At 37.4% G+C, this 16564-nt stretch overlaps 2 long non-coding RNA genes across 3 annotated transcripts; both read right to left on the bottom strand.

The window, feature by feature from the left end:
- Positions 1 to 3514: 3514 nt before the first annotated feature.
- Positions 3515 to 7056, bottom strand: LOC120519580. Of its 2 annotated transcripts, XR_005631582.1 has the most exons (6): positions 6042 to 7056; positions 4725 to 4895; positions 4254 to 4305; positions 4108 to 4161; positions 3658 to 3718; positions 3515 to 3567 (listed from the first exon to the last, which is right to left on the bottom strand). It is a non-coding gene; the product is annotated as an uncharacterized LOC120519580 (long non-coding RNA). The 2 variants fall into 2 exon arrangements; XR_005631581.1 differs by lacking the exon at positions 6042 to 7056 and having other exon boundaries at positions 4725 to 5264.
- A 2678-nt stretch (positions 7057 to 9734) lies between these two features.
- LOC120519581 lies at positions 9735 to 15972 on the bottom strand. The gene is made up of 2 exons (XR_005631583.1): positions 14088 to 15972; positions 9735 to 10888 (listed from the first exon to the last, which is right to left on the bottom strand). It is a non-coding gene; the product is annotated as an uncharacterized LOC120519581 (long non-coding RNA).
- Positions 15973 to 16564: the final 592 nt, after the last annotated feature.

The raw sequence follows: 16564 nt of genomic DNA, 5'->3' as shown, positions 1-16564 counted from the left end.
AGACGAGCATCACCGAAGTGGTTTCTGCTGAGGACAGTCCCATGATTTTTTCATAGAGTATGCAGAATGTCTTTGTGTGACAAACCAAAATTAAAGCATAATTTGCTCCATTTGGATGTGTGAAGCATCTGAATTGTAATAATAATGATGATGATAGTAATTCCTTACATTTATGCAGCACTTTTCTCATTACTCAAAACACTTTGCATAGGGAGTGGTGGAGCCACTTCAACCACCACTAATGGGCAGTACACTCACCACAGGGCCAATATCATCCACTTGCAGAGCCACAGCACCATACGTCACCGCAGTTTCAGACCCGCAGTTGTAGACCCGGAAGTGACGTTTCAGGACTGACTTCGTAACATTACTTTCGGAAGGTTTCGGCAGGTCTCGGCAAGTAAGTCTTCTCCAAGTCAGAACTGACGTCACCGCAGTTTGAGAACGGAGAATCGGAAGATAACTTTTGGAAGGTTTCGGCAGGTCTCTTTAACATGTCGACAAAATTAAAATCGTTAAGATCTGTGTTATTTGAAAATAGTTTTTCGTTTACATTCATGAAACGAAATATACAGTATAATTACAATGTTTGCACCACGTTAGATTTTAGTAAAACGTTAATAATAAAAGTGATTACATTTTTTAAAGAATAAACATTTTAGCCAATCTAATATTTTTAAACATGTATGTGAAGAAAAACGGCAATACGTTATACACTGAATTATGCTATATATTAATTGCCTTACATTGAACTTCTCTAGTTTTTATCACTTATTATTATAAGCCACCAAAAAAATATTATTAATAACCCTAATGTATTTATATAGCACCCTTCCTATGCCCAAAATTCAGAAAGAACAACAAGACCTATATAACATTGGCTACAAATATCTCCACTAAATAAAGATAAATACAGGATATACAAAACATTCAAATAGAATAAAAACAATAATCCAGACTAATATACAACATATAATACTACAACAAATTTTTGAACAAATAACATAATTTGTGATAAGGCAAACCCCGAGTACTTGGACAGATAGAGGGGTAAACTGAAAGGGCAGAATGTCAGGTCTGTTTAATGTCTTCCTAAACGAATGAGTTAAAAACAAATGAATGGAGTCAGCTGATGTCATTAATTTTGGGAGGTCATTCTACAGTCAGGGCGCTATATACAGCTGAAGGCCCTGCTGTCACCCACAGAGTGCAGGTTAGTGGGGGGCACAGAATGAGAGGACCTCAGTGGGCAGGTCAATAACAGAATTTGATATTCAATCCTGTAAGACACAGGGAGCAGTGAAGCTGCAGGATGGCTGTGATGTGCTCGCGCTGCCAGTCCCTGTCAGGACTCTTGCAGTTGAGTTTTGAATCAGCTGGAGCTGTGATATACAGTAAGATTAGAAGTGGCACCTGCCAGTAGTGACTTACAATAATCAATGCTGGATGTGATAACAGCAGGGACAAGATTTTCACCATTAGAAAAGGACGGGAATGAGCAAACATAAGAAATGTGACACAGGTGGTAGTTTCTTAATGTGGCTTACATGGCTGAAATAAGAAAAGGAGGAATCAAAGTGACACCGAGATTCTTTGCAGTAAAAGAAGGTCTGATGAGACCATCACCCAGAATGGCTGAAGAGGAGCTTGTTTTCTTAAGTTCTTAAGTTGCACTTTAGTGCCGCTTTGCAGGAGATAAGTTATGTTGCAATTTAATTTTAAAGAGTTTTGCTCTGTTCAGGTTTTAATTTTAATTTAATTTCACTGAAGCAAATTGTGAGCTGAGAAGGCTGTGATGAAGTGTCACTTTTAACATTGAAACAGATCTAAACATCATCTGCATAAAAATGATAAGCCAGTCCAAAGCTACAAATAACTTGCTCAAGGGAAGCACAGAGGATGTCATTTCATTAACAAGGGGAAGTCAGATGGAGGAACTCCTGTGAGAAATTAAGGCATGAGGCTTACCCTGGACATGACATAAGCTGCATGGCCACAACGCCATATGCAATAACTTTTACTTTTACACAAACTGGGACAGGAGCTCCTCAAGATGAAGGTAACAATGCTTAGCTCAATAAGGAAAAATAAGCCAGAGCTCCCATCTCAACTGCTGGCCACACAGAATAGGCCAGTGAAGACCTTCACGTTTGTATAAACAAATGACACATCCTTGGTGCACAATGTGACCTGCACAGAGAGAGGAGATTCCATGGCCAGAAATGATAATGGACGCTAATTCTACAAAAAGAGGAGTGGAGAATTTAGACAAAACATTACGCTGGATGCTGGCCACAGACAATTTTTCAACGTATTGAACATCTCATAAAAATACTTTTGTCATCTGGGCAACCTTGAACCGAGGCTGGAACAGGGAGAAGACAGAGCCATCTTGAGGAGCAGAGTAAACCATTGGTGACACCTCACATGCTACTGGGATGACATGTGCCAAAGACCCCAGCATGTACAGCCATTGTGTCGATTCAACAGTCCAATCCACAGAGGAACCAATGATGGTACCTGTAGTGTGTATGCATAGTGAGTGTGTTTGTGTTTCTCACTGTGTGAACTGTACAGTTATTACAGTATTGTGTAGAAAATGAAAATATTAAATTCTGCTTGATAAACACATAGAATGTGATCTGAGAGTAAACAGGTTATTTACATTGCTTGTTAAACTAAAGTGACCTTCTGATTTAAAAAAAAAGTCCCAATAGTACATACGTAGAAAAAATGTAATCATAAATTGAGATTCAACACAATTCTTTCATGCTTCTCAAAGAGAAATTAAAATATGAGGTTTGTAAACTACTGTATTTGTGAAGGACTGAAGTGTGAGGCTATCTAAAACTACCATTGAGTGTACTTCAGTAATGTGTTAGTGACTTAGAAAACCACAATATTACATTATTGCACATCAGCATCTTCATAATGTCCAAGACCTCAAATCTTTCACTGCTGTACCAAAATAATGTTCTGTCCTCCAAGGAAACCCTCAAAAACACTACATTATCTCCAAAAGGAGACATTTTTACTAATTTTCGTGTTTGTTCTGTGATGAACTATTTTTAAAAAATATTTTAAAGGAGCCTTTAGATAGCACTAAGTGGGCTTTAAATGAGCAATAGACCCAAAAAAAGACTTGCAGTTAAATTGTTTATTTTCAAAACTACCCACCATCAAAGGAAAACAGAAAAATCAAAGTATTATAAACTGAAATCAACAGAGTATTAATGCACAATAAAATACAAGTAACAATCAATGTAGCAACAGACAATAATTATACTGATTCATTAAATATGCAGTTTACTTTAAGTTTCATTTTATCCCGACATTCCCGAGTGAAAAGTTCCATATCATCCCTAAACTGAAAAATAAATATAAAGGGTTCTTTTGCCAAAATTAAATCTTCAGTTTCAACTGCATCGATGATGTCCTGGAGAGCTCGGCTTTGGTCCTCCTCCTCCATCTCCAGAAAATGGGGCTCAGACACGGCACCTCTGAACAACTGTCTATGTTGGGCAACCATTTTACTGCAGTGTGGAGGTCCCTTTTTATTAGTGGTTCCTTTAGATAAAGACCACAAAGAGAATTAAACAAAACATGTATTTCTACATGCCTATTTAAATAATATTAGATATTACATACAGTATATACCTCCTCACTGCTCTGGGTCTCATTCACACTCTCCAGTGCCCCTTTAGTGAACGCCTTTGTCCTGTAAGAAATATTCACACGTTAGCCAGAGAGAGAGAGAGAGAGAGGAGATACCTTTCAACAGCAAAATTCTCCAACAGAATGAAGCACCACCACCTCCTGATCAAGGGTAAATCACACTGCCATGCAGATGGAAAAAACAAAGTACATTAAAACCAGTAACAGATATTAACAAATAATCAGAGACATAAGTGAAAGCTTACAGCTGTGAAGTCAAATGGCATCCAAGACAAGGTGCAGAGCATACTGTGGAGCACACAAAAGAATTATCTTAAATTAATATTTAATCTATTTGCATACAGTACAGTGCACACTCTACTTATTGCAATTTATTTATAGTGATTCTAAAGAATTCCCAACCTAAAAAATAAGTTTCTTTGATTTTCTCACCATCAACATGAATACTCCACAATCCACTGACCCAACCAACTGCTGTGGAAGATTCTGAAATTGAAATGGATTCATATCACCTACTGCAAGTTACAAAAGAATGTCCATTACTTGTAGTCCTCTCAATGACATTCCTATAAACTAACCTTGTTTTTAATTAGTATCCATGTGCCTGAAGATATTCGTTTTGTCATGTTACTGTAACAAAACAAACAAACAAGTCTTACACATACAAATGTAAATATCCAATATGTGCTGATATTTAGGTAGAGTAAGAAAATCTTGATGTAAGCAGAATATAAGCACAACTTCTTAAAGTAGGCATGTGTTATCAATATTAGTGTGACGGCATTTTGCATATACGGGTTGGAAAATGGATGGATGGATGGATAACTTAAATATTTATAATATACACTTGAATTAAATAAAATATTGTAGTCTGGCAGTAGGGGCAGTGATAATGCTGTGATGGTCTGCAGTCTAAACCACATCTGTGGATGGCAAAACCTAAAATGTGTAACAGTATAAATTGTTATAATGTAGAATACCGAGTTAAAAGTATACAGTATGTACCAGTACTGGACATACATTAAAAATAAACTCTCAAATGAATTTACCTTCATGGAGAACTGCCTTCTTGAAATGACTCTTCAAATGCTTTTTTAATTTTTCCAGTTTGGAGGGCTTAAAAACATTACCACTACAAAAGGACAATGGAACAAGGTGCAACATCTGTTGCATTGAGTCAGCAGTGGTACTGACTCTCCCAATTGAATAGTTATGTGTTTCTATAAAAATGACAAAAAAGCAGGATAGCTTTAGCAAGTTTAAATTCTGTATCTACAGTAATCACTCACAATACTAAATAACTGTTTTAATCAAGCAATCAAATTTGAATTATTTTGTGCATTTTACAATTAGTATTGTCACAAAGCAGCTTTAACTATTTCCAGGCCATAAACCTGGAGACAAAAATCTTGGTGTCAGTACCAGATTATAATTGAACAAAATAAAAAATGGTCTGTTTTGTTTTACACAAATTAAAAATAACATAGCAAGTTTAAAAAGAAAAGACAAAGGACAAATAGGAATGCAGATTCATTGTAAATTTTACTTATTGGACTGACTAAGCAAATATATTTTTATCCTAGATTTGAAGGCTGAAGACTGTCAGAATCTCATACCACTTTGGGAGGGTTGTTCCTAAAACTGTGTGCTTTACAAACTACTGTTTTATTTCCAGCTACAGCTTTTTTTATTCTAGAGACAACAAGATATTCCACTTCCTGTAAGAGTGATTGTAAGGAATTAAAAGGTAACTCAAATATTGAGATCCTTAACTATGCAAAGTGATACATGTGATCACCAGTACCTAATAATTCAATACAAAATACAAAATTTGCAGAAAGAAAATGTAAAGAAAGCAAAACAGGGTGATATATACTGTTCATATTTCCTGGCTCTTGTAAGCTCTTCAGCCGCTGTATTTTGAACTAAATTAAGTCTGTTATCAGCCACAAAGCCTTATAGTGATCCATGTAGAAGTAATAAAAGCACGGATAAGTTATTCAGCATCATGGAATGCTAACATAATCTAAGTTTTGCAATATTTCTTAAGTAAAATGAAGACTACTCTAGATACATGTTTAGTATGTGTATCAAATGAAAGATCATCATTTTCATTGTAGATATATCCAAGTTTAGAATTAGTGCATTGTGAGTGATAGGGGTGCCATCAACAGACATGTTACATTCAGACTGACATTTTAGCAGCTTTCAACCAATGACTAGCACTTCTGTTTTTAGAATTCAACAAATGAAAATTTCAAGGAATCTACTTTCTAACAGGTAAACCTCTATTTTAGAACACTGAGATGGTTCATGTAGTTGATCAGATGAATATCATGGTCTATAGTATCAAATGTGGCACTTACTGTAGATGTAATACTATGGGCCTAAAAATGCAACCTTCGTCAGTGGAGTGCAAATCATTGAATACTTTGACTAAAGCAGTACCTGGGTGAAAATGTTACAAGAGATTACTTTTATTTGCAAAAATATAGAGAACCACTTACCTACACCTTTCTCTAAATTTCAGAAATACAAGAAAGATTAGAAAATTGGTCTATAATTTGATAGATCACAGTTAAAAAGATTTCTTTTTTTACATTAAGAAGAGGTTATTAGCCAGTATAAATAATGTAGGTACACATCCAAGATTTAAAAACTAATTTATAATACTTAAATGTGGCTTACCAAAGAGAAAGAAAAAGATCTTTCACAAATGTAGTAAGAAAATGAAGGAAGATTTAGACTTGTTAACTAATGCACCAAATTCTGAACATTCAATTTGGGCAAAGGATTTTAATTTCTCAGCTTTCTTAAAAGCAACATCATTTGACACTACTTCACTGGCTAAATAAGAAAACATAATTTATTATAAAGTGGTGTAGAATTTTGAAGCTTATACCTAGATTACTTTCTCATTTGAAGACTTAATGTTCACTTCTTAACCGAATAGGAATATGTTTGTTTCATTTTCATTAAAAAGTCGCGCCCACCCCCCAAAAAAGAAAATAATTAAAAGTTAAATAAACACTACGTTAACATTCGTTAGGAAATGAATGGATGGATGAATACAATTTATAAAATATATTACAAACAACAAAACGAAACTTAAAAGATCTTAATTTAGGTTAAATATCGTCTTAAAGTATTGGGAATTTTCCGTTCATCAAGAACATAGACTGAACTTTGAGCAAAATGCATTTTTATCGTATTTTGCTGACAATGCAACATTAAGTGTCGATTTCTCCAGTTTTTACGAGGCAAACCACCGTAACCAGTGTTGCAGTCATTAACAATTAGCTCGCCAGCCAAAGATTACATACATGTAAACGTAAAGTTAACTTTTCAAACTGTTCTGAAAAACGTTTTGCAAAATGTACAGGTTTAAAACACATGAATAATATATTAAAAGAAACATAAACATAAACAACAAATTATCAGACAACCCTCCCCTTCCTCTACGGTGATAACAAATAAAGCAAACAACAATAAACACCTAACAATAAACATCCATGACAATGTCCATGAATCAGTATCATGTAAAACTGATGCAAATGAAGCTGGGGTCGGTGGCAGATCTTGTGAACTGCACAGGTGAATATAAAGCTCACAATGCTGAATTCGAAGGGGTCTCTGCAAATTTTTCACCAGTTCCACGCAAATTTGACAAACTACAAATGTGACCATTGTTACTTCCAGCAAGATGGTGTGACTTACCATACTTCCCACATATCTATGGCTACTATTTGGGAGCATTTCCCTGATTAAATTAACAAGGGTTTATGGCCACCACGATTGATTTAACAACGTGTGACTATTTCTTGTGGGGTCATTTAAAGAGCTGCATATATGAAACAAATCTGTGGATTGTAAATGAACTGAAGTTGAACATTGAAAATGCGATACAGAGAATTGACCCCATGGTATTGCAGAGTGTACATAAACAGGCTGAAATGGGCACAGAGATGTATTGATGCACAAGGAGATCAATTTCAGCATCTTCTGTGAGTACCAAATTAGATAATTTTTCTCTTCACCACGTAATGCAGTCGTCTCGATGAAGGCAGGCCACTTTTTCGTGGGCCACACTGTATTAGAATACAACTAAAAAGTTGCAATGGGTTATTTTAATTCTATATCTGTATAAACCACATCTGATGTAAGAAAGCTATCAAGCTTAAAGAGCTTGTGCTCTGCTGTTAGCAGGAGGAGATTATTACAAGATTCATACTTTTTATAGCTCCACATCTCTCTATCCATCCATCCATCATTATCCAACCCGCTATATCCTAACTACACGGTCACGGGGGAGCCAATCCCAGCCAACACAGGGCACAAGGCAGGAAGCAAATCCCAGACTGGGTGCCAGCCCACCGTAGGGCACACACACACACACACACAAGGGACAATTTAGAATTGCCAATGCACCTAACCTGCATGTCTTTGGACTGTGGGAGGAAACCAGAGTACCCGGAGGAAACCCACGCAGACACTGGGAGAACATGCAAACTCCAAGCAGGGAGCACCCAGGAAACGAACCCGGGTCTCCTAACTGCGAGGCAGCAGCACTACCCACTGTGCCACCCCCACATCTCTCTATTATCAAAAAAATCTTGGAAAAAGACAAGACGTGATTTTCTCGTAGTGACACTTATACGTCCTGTGAGAAAGAGATTTTTCCACGCCCGGGGCCAGAAATAAAGGACAAAGAGTACATGACAAAGTAGAATGTCGTAAAGAATTCTAAAATGTTGGTGTAGTACACATGCTGAGCAGGTTAGAGATAATGGAAGCACGAAAAGTTGAAAGTTTCCAAGAAGGATAGGAAAGATTGCATTAGCCTTAAATAATCTCGCTCCATCTTATATATCGGAATGCCTGACGCGTTATATTCCCAATCGTAACCTTAGATCTTCAAATGAGTGTCTCCTTAGAATTCCAAAAGCTAAACTTAAAAGAAGTGGTGAGGCGGCCTTCTGCTGTTATGCACCTAAAATCTGGAATAGCCTGCCAATAGGAATTCGCCAGGCAAATACAGTAGAGCACTTTAAAACACTGCTGAAAACACATTACTTTAACATGGCCTTTCTATAACTTCAATTTAACTTAATCCTGATACTCTGTATGTTCAATTCATCACAATAACTATTCACAGTGGCTCCAAAATCCATACTGACCCCTACTCTCTCTTCTGTTTCTTTTCCTGCTTTTTGTGGTGGCGGCCTGCGCCACCACCACCTACTCAAAGCATCCTGATGCACCAACATTGATGGACTGAAAGCCAGAAGTCTACGTGACCATCATCATCAGGTCCTTCCATGAAAACCATAAATACAAAGAGGACTGTTTGACTTATGTTAGGTAGATTGCCCAGAGGGGACTGGGCGGTCTCTTGGTCTGGAACCCCTACAGATTTTATTTTTTTCTCCAGCCTTTGGAGTTTTTTTGTTTTTTCTGTCCACCCTGGCCATCGGACCTTACTCTTATTCTATGTTAATTAATGTTGACTTATGTTTATTTTTCATTGTGTCTTCTATTTTTCTATTCATTTTGTAAAGCACTTTGAGCTACATTTTTTTTGTATGAATATTTGCTATATAAATAAATGTTGATTGATTGATTGATTGATAGCACAAACAAATGGAAATTATTACAAGGTGTAATAACGGAGCAGCAAAAAGAGATTGAATATATTGTTTGGATTTAAACTTTAAGTCAGAGAGTTGTAGATCGTCTAATTCGTGTTGCCAGCGACAATTGAAAGATTCCAAAAACACTGGCACAGTATGAAGTCCCGTGAGATGGAGACCGTTAACATAAGATACTTTTAAATCTTGCCATACAACTATTTTCAAACAAAAACACGGTCATCTAACCACAGTCGTGTGATGCTTTTGTCAGACACAGTTCCTGTGCTCTCAGTTCTTAGTCGTATGAATGCATTTGGCAGACACACTTCCTGCACTCTCAGCTCTTATAAATTTTATCAGGACAATAATTTTTTACATTCTGCATGACACGTCAACGACAAAGCGAAGAAGAAAGAGCATGGACAAGCATTTGAAAAGTTATTCTATTTTTATTCCATTCATTACCAAATCCACTTAATCCAGGTCAGAATCACATGAGGTCTGAGTACTGGGAGCACTGGGCAGAAAACAGGAATCAGGCAACAAAGTGGGCGTGCTGGTCAACCATAGGCATACTCTTGCACTATTTACAGTTTGGTCAAGGCTGTGATGTGAGAGGAAAATGGAATATACAGGGAAAAACCTACAAAGAAAAATAAGAAAATGCCTCCAGTCTCAGCTTAGTTTGTACAGGGAGCTGCTGTCATCTTAAGGGCTCTGATGATGGTAGTTACCCACCAACACATATGTCAGCTCTGTGTTCTCTTTCCATTTTCCTTCTTCTGCAGAACTGAGTAGTAATTGCCATTTCACCGCCGACGTCACTTCCGCTGTCCACCTCCTGAACCCTCCACTTTCTGCCTGGATTCCATATGACCAGAAACACAGCCATCTTCATTCAGTTTTTATATTGGACTTGCATCTAAGAAGACATTTTTTGTTTTCTTTACATTATACGCGGTCACGGCTGGGGCCTAAATCTTTTTCTGTGCTGGTTTACTTTCTTACAGTGGCTAAGAATTTGATGTAAGTGGCTGTAGATGAATTTTGTACCAAAAAGACAAACTTCATTAAATTTTTTTATCTCTCCAAACCAGATAGCCCTTTCAGGAATTGCATAAAGTAGCACCAGCATTAATGATAAACCTTCTATCTGTATTACTTAAATGTAATGTAAAGAACACCTTTAAAATGGTGTAAGCTATAACGAGCTAGGCAGTAATATAGTCTACAACATATCATACACATGCATTTTAAAATTCAAGGTTACAGGAGGATGGAGCCATTCCTTGAAGTACTAAGCATATAACAGGTACCAACTCTGGATGGGGTGCCAGTCTTCCTCGTGGCATAATGTACATGGAGAAGATTGTTTTTGATTTTTTAGTTTTTACGTATAACATTGAAAACCTTTTTTAGTGCTTCTTGATTTAAAGAGGAATTATGTAAGCCATAATGCTCATGGAAACGGCAGTCCACTGTCAATAATACATCTTTCTCTTCCACAAATTTACTGCTGTCTGCCAATATGTGATCAGGATCAGGAGTATGATGCATGATAATCAGAATAATTTTTGGACCAGCTGTTGAAAAGAAAAAAATTGCATATAATTAGACAGAAACCATACATTTTTCAATTCAATTATCCATCCTGCTTAATCCAATTCAGGGTTGTAGGAGCCAAGAGAGACCATCCTAGCTGGCACGCTATTAGACATCTTCTTAAAGTAATTATCAGCAGGGTATCAGGTGGTTAGCATGGCTGCCCCACAACAGCAGAGTCTTGGCCTCAGATTCCAAATATAAGTCTGAGATTTGTCTCAGTGTGTCTGTTTAGATTTTATTTGGGGTACTCTGGTGGTTATTCCACCCCTTAAAGACACATACTAAATTATTTGACAAGTCTAAATTAATCTAGTATGTGTGTGTCCTGCAGTGGACTAGCATCCCTTTCGATGGTGGTTCCCACATTGTGCCCAATGCTGCTGGCATTGAGCTTCGTGAGTAGGTTAAAAAATTAACGGATGGGTAACGTTATTACTTTAGTATTAATTAACATGGGAAAGTCGGATTCACTTGCTTTCCATGTGCTACATACTGTATGTACGGAAAGCCCTGTCACAACTCAAAAGTTTCAAAATGGTATGAACCTCAAGAGTCACTACAAGCAGTACACAGTATGTGTGGATCCTGAATATGTTCAGTCTGTTCAGGTCTTTCAGTTACTGCTCTTAATTCACAAAACACGACAGATGGATCACAACTTGAACTAAGACATACAACCAGAAAACCCCCAATCTTACATCACTTCACTGGTTTCCAGTTGCATTTTGAGCAAATTTTAAAATCTTCCTTCTAACGTGTTAAATTGTTTAGCTGCCTCTTTGTTACCAGAGCCTGTTAATGTCAGTACATCAGGACATACATTTCAGTCCCAAAAAGTAGGCCTGCTTATAATTCCAAGGATAAATAAAATGTATGTAATAGGCAGAGGCATAAGCTACAAAGCCAACAAACCCTTCTAACTAACACTTTGGGAAGGCCCACAGGTCTGAGCATTTAAATCGAGGCTCAAGATGCATTGTTTTAACACAGCATATGCTTGTTAGAGCTGCTCTTCTTTTTGCTCATGTACACTCATTTCTAATTGTGCTACCTGTTTCTTTGGCCATTACTGTCTTTATCCTTTTCTTTCTGTTTTTTGCATCAGTGTTGCCATTTGGATGTGCCATCATAAATGATGGATCCGTTTTTGGATGAACTTGTTATTTGATTTTTCCATTTCATTATACGGCTGAAAAAGAACACCCTGCTACACCCATTCACAGTCCAGAGAAGTCTTATCAGAAGTGTTCTTCATGGAAGAGTTGCACCCAAAAAGCTATTCCCTTTGAGGTGGAAATAAAGCCAAACAATTCATCTACACAAAACAGGCAGCAGGTGCTCGAAATCAGGAGTTCCTAAGGTGTGAGAGATAAAGAGGAAGTGGAGAGTGAGGTGCGTTGCAGACTTTATCGTGGTGCAATCGGTGTCTTGTAATGTGCCGTCATTTATTAGTTGTTCCTCCTGTTCTATGATAAGGAAAGAATCAAGCATTACACACACAATTGTCACCTGTGAATGAACCTCAGAAATGTGCGTTCTTGTGGGTTCCTTGCTGTGCGTGGAGTGTTTGTAAAGGTGAATACCTGGAATATGGACCTTGCAGTGATCCGTAGAAAAGGGAGAAGTCCAGCCCTGATTTTAAAACGTCACTGATTTCGAGGTTGGTTTGACATTTTTGGAGGACATGAATTGGATGTAACATCTGCTGCCTGCACTCTGCCCATCTTTGCTGCTGGTGGTCCTCTGCGACTGTTTTTGAACTGCGCTGCAGGTGTTAATCGACAAGCTTTGCTAATGATGTGCCAGAACCCGGGGGAGTAAATGCGAACATTAATTTTATTTTAATTCTTTCTTTTCATTTTTATTATTATTTAATTTAATATTGTCTCTTTGTATCAGTATACTGCTGCTGGATTATGTGAATTTCCCCTTGGGATTAATAAAGTATCTATCTATCTATCTATCTATCTATCTATCTATCTATCTATCTATCTATCTATCTATCTATCTATCTATCTATCTATCTAACCCATTACTTCATCAGGAGTCTCCAGTTCCCCAAACATTTTGATAGATCGTTGATTGTGTGTCATTTCCTTGCAATGCTTTGATGCTTCGCAGGATTACCCCAAACCCTGGATCAACAACCAAGTGTCTAAGCTTCCCAGGGAACACATTGACAAGATTATTAAAATTTAAAAGGCTAGTTGCTCAATTTATATTTAAATGTCATGCTTTTTTTCCTTTGAGTTCAATTTGTTCACCCGCAGTATTGTTTGTGGTCCAATTTGTGACTCAAAAATAAGAAATTTGATTTCACCTTCAAATGTGATATTACTTTTCTAGAGGGTGCGATCATAAATGTAACATTTTCTAGGTGTGTGGGGCATAGAAAAGGTTGGGAACCACTGCTCTAGACATATGAATCATAATTTGACATTTGTGGCTCAAACAAGAGGCAGTTTGTCTTTCATAGGGCTGGTGAATGGTATGGAAATGAATGTCTGCAGGCAACACTGAAGCATGGTGGAGGTTCTCTGCAGGTTTGGGGCTGCATTTCCACAAATGGAGTCGGGACTGATCCCCCTTATTGTTGAGAAGTACAGGAGGATTATTAGCCATCATGTAGATGTCTGATCAGTTCCAGCTTAATTCTGCAGCGTGACAATGGCCACAAACACATGGCCAAAATCATAAAAATGGAAACGGGGGAAAGCTGAAATAGGTGGTAAGACACAAATAGGGCCCTGATCTCAGTATCTTGGATTACAAGTAAGACACACAAAACATGCAGTGGAACTGGGGCAAGTGAACAAGAGGCACCCCAGGACCTTCAGACACTGCATGACACTGGACCTAAGAGAAGGCAAATACTGATATCATTATTTTTTAGTACTGTTTACCACAACTTCTAGGAGTTTTATTGATTTTTAATAAATAACTATTCATGGCATTAGTTTTGAAAGCATTCCTCCTGTACACCAGTTTATCACAAGTGCCTAGACACCTGTACAATTCTCGATTCACAAATTATGTGGAGAAAAGTATTGTTTTAATGCTTCCTGTTCACTTACTGTTAGCCTGACTCTTGTAGAATATATTTAAAATGAATCACCCAGTTTATAATTAACCATTATGACAGTAGCTTGTTAAAAATACCGTTTTTGTGTTCCTTACCTGAAACTTGTCGAAGTGCATGGCTGATATCCTTTCCTAATCGAGATACGATACTACAGAAGAGCAGCACCAGCTTACTTTTTGTATTGAAAAAAGGCTGATGATGGTCACTCTTCATCTTATTAAGTCTTCTTAAGAATTCTTGTCTGGCACCAAAAGTATTCTCTCCACCAATGACTTGAACTGCCAAAGATCAACAAAATCAAAACAGGGAAATTACATTTTTTTTTCCAAGAATTGAGATTAAATGTTATATGATGTACAAATGTATGAAAATATGAAAATTGTGTATTTTTATAGAGTTCTGTAACTCTAAAATCGGGCCATACCAACTCTTGAGGGAGTTTTGCTGTACAAGGCTACACTCGAGGTGTGCCTCTGTCCTGAAAACACTGGGATCTCGGATCGCACTGGCCATCTTGTAAAGTCAGAGGTCATTGCTCCTGCTCTCTAGAACTTTGCATTACATCAGTCAGGGAGAGCTCAAGCCTACGAGTTTTTATGGTCTCCCTGTTCATGAAGATGAGAGCAGATTGTACTGAAAAGATAAGAATCTCGTGTTATGGCACTGTGTGTTTTTTTAAAGTTTTTTTGTTGCAACTGATTGTAAATCAGATCCCATCATTTCAAGTTAATATCACAACTAGCGATGAGTGAAACAATTTTGAAAAAATAAAATTAGCAAGGAAATGTAGTTTTGCTTCACAAACAAAAACAAAATTGTGAAACAAACTGTTTCATCTTCAACCCTCTCCTTTATGTGCAAAAGTATGGAAAAGTTTGTTATGGTGCAGAGCAAGGCAAGAGAGCCACTGCTAAAATCTATCAGGATGGGAATGTGGCAGCCAGCAATAGGCTTATGGGGTTGGGGGACTGGGCACAGAAATGAGTGGTGCCAGACAGGACTGTCGGAAAGGATGTGCAAGCAAGCAGTGCGGTGGCATTGCGTGGAACCACAAGGGGGAAGGCCAAGGAAAGTAAAAGTGGTTTGGCCTTCAGAATAACCCTAAGACAATAATATTATAATAAGATATTGAAAAGCCTCATAAAATCTCATTAGTGAGTTTTTCATTTTGCAAATGAGAAAATCCTGTGGAAAGTAAATTTCGGAGACAATTTTATAAAATTGTGTGCAAAACAAAACTCTGCAGTTTTGCTCATCAGTAATCACAACTGTCCTATTTTTGGCTGCTTTAATGAATGTCCCATTTTCTGGTGTAAGAAGACATTAAGAGTGTGTGTCATTTGCACATCCGACATTTTCTGAGTTTATTCTGGAGGTGAGGTCACTCCAGCAGATCTTAACTATGATCTTGGTGTTTTTGATTCAAGGCAGGACAGTCAAAGTTTCTATTGTTTCTCTAAGATTTCCTTTGTGTTCTCACTGCTATTCCATTTCTGGCAAACTTTCAAGGGTCATCTACAGTAGATTTGTTAAAAACAGAAAATGTAGTAAATGCATAGCACAAATGAGGAAAGGTAACAAGTGGTGCTAAAATAGCAATTCATTTTTCCACACACATTCAGTAATTGTACACTGAGAGCATTGTGGTATATGAATCGGAACTGCATCTTCATATATTACAAATGAAAAACTTAGTAATCAATATGTAAAAGTTTCTTCAGGAATAATAAACATATAAAACTTTTCAAATAAGATCTTCCCATTGTCAGCTTACAAAAATAATCTGTGTGGTGGAAGGCTTGGGCTTCTGCCCAGCAGGGATGCCTGGAGGATGGAAGGCCCGGGAAAGGGACAATACCTCCACTGGGACACAAGAGGGTAGCCACCTTGGTTTGCATGGTTATGGAGCCATGGACTGCAGCACTTCCACCACACCAGGAAGTGCTGCAGGAAGATCATCACGGAGCACCTGGAGCACATCCAGGTACAACAACAACAACATTTATTCATATAGTGCATTTTCATACAAAAAGTAGCTCAAAGTGCTTTACATACTGAAGAAAAGAAAAGTAAAAGACAAAATAAGAAAAAATAAGACAACATTAGTTAACATAGAAAAAGAGTAAGGTCTGATAGCTAGGGTGGACAGAAAAAAACAAAAAAAAAAACTCCAGACGGCTGGAGAAAAAAAATAAAATCTGCAGGGGTTCCAGGCCACGGGACCGCCCAGTCCCCACTGGGCATTCTACCTAACATAAATGAAATAATCCTCTTTGTATTTAGGGTTCTCACGGAGTCACTTGATGTTGATGGTCATACAAACTTCTGGTTTTTAATCTATCCATTATTGTTGGAACATCACGGTGCTTTGAGTAGAAGGTGGTGGTGCAAGCCACCACCTAAAGGATACTGGTAAAGGAAACAGAAGAGAAAATAGTTATTATAATGAGTTGGAGATATAGAGTATCAGGATTTTGATTACAGTGAAATTATGAGAAAGCCATGTTAAAGTAATGTGTTTTCAGCAGTATTTTTAAAGTGCTCCACTGTATTTGCCTGGCGAATTCCTATT

This window comes from Polypterus senegalus, unplaced genomic scaffold (genome assembly GCF_016835505.1).
Source record: "Polypterus senegalus isolate Bchr_013 unplaced genomic scaffold, ASM1683550v1 scaffold_2664, whole genome shotgun sequence".
Lineage (NCBI taxonomy): Eukaryota > Metazoa > Chordata > Cladistia > Polypteriformes > Polypteridae > Polypterus > Polypterus senegalus.
This window is presented reverse-complemented; position numbering and strand designations above follow the sequence as displayed.